The sequence below is a fragment of the Grammomys surdaster genome, unplaced genomic scaffold (genome assembly GCF_004785775.1).
Source record: "Grammomys surdaster isolate TR1022 unplaced genomic scaffold, NIH_TR_1.0 126124, whole genome shotgun sequence".
Classification (NCBI taxonomy): domain Eukaryota; kingdom Metazoa; phylum Chordata; class Mammalia; order Rodentia; family Muridae; genus Grammomys; species Grammomys surdaster.
This window is the reverse complement of record NW_021620932.1, coordinates 5,296,915-5,301,826: the sequence shown is the minus strand read 5'-3', so window position 1 is coordinate 5,301,826 and position 4,912 is coordinate 5,296,915. Positions and strand designations below refer to the sequence as shown.

General features: G+C 39.2%; 1 pseudogene; it reads left to right on the top strand.

Moving 5' to 3' along the window:
• The first annotated feature begins 1,107 nt into the window (after nucleotides 1-1,107).
• LOC114611819 lies at nucleotides 1,108-1,227 on the top strand (annotated as a pseudogene).
• Nucleotides 1,228-4,912: the final 3,685 nt, after the last annotated feature.

The following is a 4,912-nucleotide window of genomic DNA, read 5'->3' as shown; positions in this document are numbered from 1 at the left end:
AAAACAAATTAAAACAATTCTGAAATCTGGTAGTCATTATGTCAAAAATTTAAACTAGAAAAACAGGTATTTCCCCGAAGTTTTTAATTAGTATGTTTGAAATTAGTTCCCACTTATTAAGCAAGAAATCACATAGAAAGTTTAATAATCTTATTCTATATGTGACCATCTCTAAAATAAAGATAATAAATATGTATAGACAAATACTAAAAAGATAAATAAATAAGATAATTAAATAATTAAAATAATTGATAGTAAGATAAATGATAAATAAATAAGAAAATAAATATTTATACATAAAATAAAGAAATGTCATATTACTCATTCTCTTGAGTTTGTTATAGTATCAAAAATGTAAACAGAAATATAATTATGGTTATTCTTTCAGAATTATAGTAGAGTTAAATTGTACTCTAAATGAAAATTTGAAAAACTAATTTTGAAACAAATCATTTTTTTATTTTTAAGAATTCTTATGTGACCATTTGTATCATTGCACCAAAAGAAATTAAGATTATTACTGTATAAAAATATCTAGAGTTTTATGTATGTCTAGCATTACTGTACTCCTCTAAAATGGCACATAAATTAAATCACTCAGTGGAAAATACTTCTGAAATATAGTTAAAATCATAGTAAGTAGTATATCTATTTTAAATCTTTTCTGAAAAATAAAGAAAATTATTAAATATTAATAATCACATTAGATTATTAGATAATCTTAATAGATCATTAGAATAAAAATAAAGTTTGATTTTTGTCAAAGATATGGTTACATTGTCCCTGAAATACAAGTATTAAAAACAGAAATAGCCGGGCGGTGGTGGCGCATGCCTTTAATCCCAGCACTTGGGAGGTAGAGGCAGGCAGACTTCTGAGTTCGAGAGTTCGAGGCTAGCCTGGTCTACAGAGTGAGTTCCAGGACAGCCAGGGCTACACAGAGAAACCCTGTCTCGAAAAATCAAACCAAAAAAAAAAAAAAAAAAAGGAAACAGAAATATAAATCAAACGTCCACAAATAATGATACAATTTTTAATTAAGATTAATTCAATATTACATAGTAATGAATGGAGTATCCTTTTCTTTTATATAAAGAATTAAATTTCTCTGACCCTAGAACCATTGCTGTAACCCATGTCCACCATTATGTGGCAGAGGGGAGATAGGCTATGTCTACACTCAGCATTCTGACCTATGAAGGTCTGAATGAATGGTAGCCTAACATTCTATTATTAGTGGTAACTTAAGACATCCATCAGTCCAGCTCTGTACAAATCCAGATGGGATCTCAGGACAGAGAGTAAGCAAGCCGGAGAGGAGACAGACTGTCTAGAGCTACAAGATCCTGAAAGAGTGAGATAGAAACTTGAAAAAGATCCCACCTAGGACATCACATATGAGCACCAGGGAGATAATCCCAGTGTAGGGAAATGAAGGAAGGCCTGCAAGAGGAAGAAGTCAAAGACACCATTCAGGTGTCTTGAGGAGAAAGCCAAAGACACCAACCTAGTGTCTTGAGATTAGGAGAGGGAGCTAGCCTGAGATCACCACCAGGTCCTGTTAATCTGGCCTGGAGAGGCAGATGATGCCTGAGATGACTACTACCTTGTGCCACAATGCACAGACAAGGAATAGCACTCCTGAGATTAACTCAGACATTCAGAGATCTCAGGTGCCACTAAGAGTATCAAGGAAGTTTTGGGAAAAATAGAAAAGCTAAAGAAACAGGACATGGGCACAATGAACAGAGGCTTGAGGGTAGTGATAACATCTGGGACCATGGTTGAGTCCTGGCCTGTGCTCCTGCCAGAGGCCACATCTGGGTCTGTTGTCCTACAGTAGCAGGATTCTGTTACCACTATAGCCCAGACAGCTGCCTCCAGGTGTTGAGATCTTTAGGCTGGGCAGTGGATAACTGCCCCAACTCCTCTCCTGGAAAAATAGGTTAGGGTTAGCTTTAGGATTAGGGTTAGGGTCTGGCCCTGGGTATAGAAGAGTTGATCCCACCCCTAGCCAGTTGCTATACTGGGGAGAGCAGCCTACCACAATTAAGGAATTGACAGTGAGCTGGCCATGGGGGGGGGGGGGGCCACAAGGATGGGACATCTGGCCTCCATCACTTATCTCCTGTGCAGTGACATGGGCAAGGGAGAAATACTCTCTTTAGTAGTCTCTCCTCCCTACTTGTAATAGGTATAGGCAGTAGACCTGACCCTAGGGTCTTGAAAGAAGGACAGGTGGCCATTCCCCTCACTAGCTATAACACAATGGGGAGCAGGCCCTGGACCTCCTTACCTGGGCAGTACCATAAATCTGATCTTGATAGGAGGGATGAGGGCAAACTAGGCCAGTGTGTATGAGCATGGGAAAGCTGGCTGCATCTTGTTTGTCATGCAGTCGCATGGGCAATGGGGAGACTGGCGAGCTAACCCTGAGGTCATCAGAGTGGAACACCTGGTCCACCCCTCCACAGTCTACAACACTCAGGAGAACAGACCCTGAACCTCACCTGGGCAGCACAATACAGCTGACCCTGGACGTTAGGGATTGTGAGAGAGGTAGCACTGAGGACCTGAGTACAAGAAAACTTGCCCTGACACTTATCTACTGGGTGGTGACCCAGAATGCAGAGAGATAGCCCTCTTCCCTCTCTTGTCCCTTGTCATGTATGGCAGGCAAGAAAGGTAGCCACAGTGTTGTAAGAAGTAGAGAATTAGGGTTATTTTGTAGCCATGTTTCTGGATGAAAATTTCTCTACACCAGGATTTTTAATTGGTCTACAACAAATTCTACCCCCTGGTTGAACTGCTACAGTGAATGAAGGGGCTCTTTATACAGTTGTAAACTGTAGGATCTCCATGGCACAGGCCAAAAGAAGAATATCCTAGTGAAGTTATTCACTAGGCCAAGGATTCGTTGCAATGAACATTTGTAAGCAAAGCACTGTGGACAAAAATATATACTGTAGGACACACTGTGACACATTACCGATTTCACAATGAAATGTTTTTCCTGAGGTTTCAGGTTGGAGAGTGTGAACAAGGAAAGGGTGAGATGAGTGGAATTGAGTGCATGTTGAAAAATTCACAAAGAAAATCTTTAAAAAAACAATTAAACTTTTGTTGAACTTTTGTAACTGTAGTACATAGCATATTTTCAACATTTTCAGTTTTTTGATAGATTTGGTTTTTTATATATTTTTTTATTTTTTTGGGGGGGAAGCTTGCTGTCATTATTATTATTATTATTATTAATTTTGAAATAATTTATTTCTTCTCAAATCGTAATTCATTCACACAAGGGTTATAAACACAGAAAGGCAGGATGTGGAGAAGGGAATGACACTGAAGTGTGAGTGTTCAGGGGAAATACAGATATCTTATAGAACCAGGTATCGGCTGGGTTCAGGGGACAAGTCATTATGACTGTGCCTATGACTCACTTGTCCTTATCAAAGTTGGTATTGTCTGCCAAGGCTACCTATTTACAAGGTCTATGACTACTCAGGCTTGTAAATTTCCACAAAAGCTGCCTGTTTATAATAGCTTATAGCCCTCTGTTTCAATGTTTTTTCACTTGAGACCCAAGACTTGGTGTTAGTATACATGTATGACAGGCCTATTGCTGATTTTAGGCCTATGGCTGATTTTAGGCCTTCAATGTGTAAGCAGGGCTGCCCCTGACATCTCCTCCCTTCTCTAAGTATAGAAGGGCTGTGGCAATTCTAATCTTGTGAAGGCGGGGATAGAGGCCTGACCTTCAGTACTCGAAGGGGACCTTGTAATGGCTCCAGTCTCCCTGTCGTTGTCCAGTGAGGCATGAGGGCCATACCCATCCCGATGTCTTTTTCCTGGAGAGGGGATACTTTTGACATCATCCCCTATGCAGTCAGGCTTGTCCCTCAGGGAACCCAGATAGATATATTTATCTTTTATTTATATTCCCTTGCAGTGCTTAGCCTCGCAGCCTAAGCAAGAATTCAGATTGCCAGTCAGAGGGGGTTCTGGGTGGCCCCTCTCTGCTTGCTCTAGGGGCAGAAGTCCCCCTTTTTAGGTTGGGTGGAGATGGGTTTTTGGGAACACTCTGTATAAAGTAACAACCTCATCTTGAGTCTCGTGGTCCTCCATAGCTAGCTTATGTTAATGTATCTGAGTAGGTTTTGCTACCAAATTATTTATCTGTTGTATCACAGAGTTAGTCTGCCTATTTGAGGGCCAGAGACCAGCAGAAATAAGCAAAAAGAACCCAAATAATGGTCACAAGATGGGAGGAAATAGGGTTGACAACCTTGGAGAGGCTGAAAACCAATTCTTGTACAGGCCTTCATCTGTCTCTTTCTCTCTCTGATTTTTCTTAGGGTCTTCACTACCTATTTCATGCTCTCTTTAACTCTCCCTGTCTTGTAAAGGCAACATTCTTCTTTAAGGGTTGTACACAGTCAAGAGCTGTACACAGCCTTTTCTATTGTAATGGAGTAAATCAAGTCCAATAAGGATCTTTGCGATTTTAGGAGGTCTCTTCAGACAGTGAAACGAGGGATTTCTTCAGGTTAGTAATGAAAGGGTGAGATGAGTAAAACTGAGTGCATGTTGAAAAATTCACAAAGAAAATCTTTAAAAAAAGACTTAAACTTTTGTTGAACTTTTGTTACTGTAGTACATAGCATATTTTCAACATTTTCAGTTTTTTGATAGATTTGGTTTTTTTATTATTTTTAGGAAGATAATTTAATATTTCAATAACTAATACTACACACATGCATCAAGGTTCAGATATATGCAATACTTTGTTTCCTTTTTAACTACTGATATAATCACCGAACTGGGGACACTCCCTTAACAGAAGATAATCATATTTTCCACATAATGAATCCTATTTACTATGTATGTTCATATCTATTTCATGGACAAA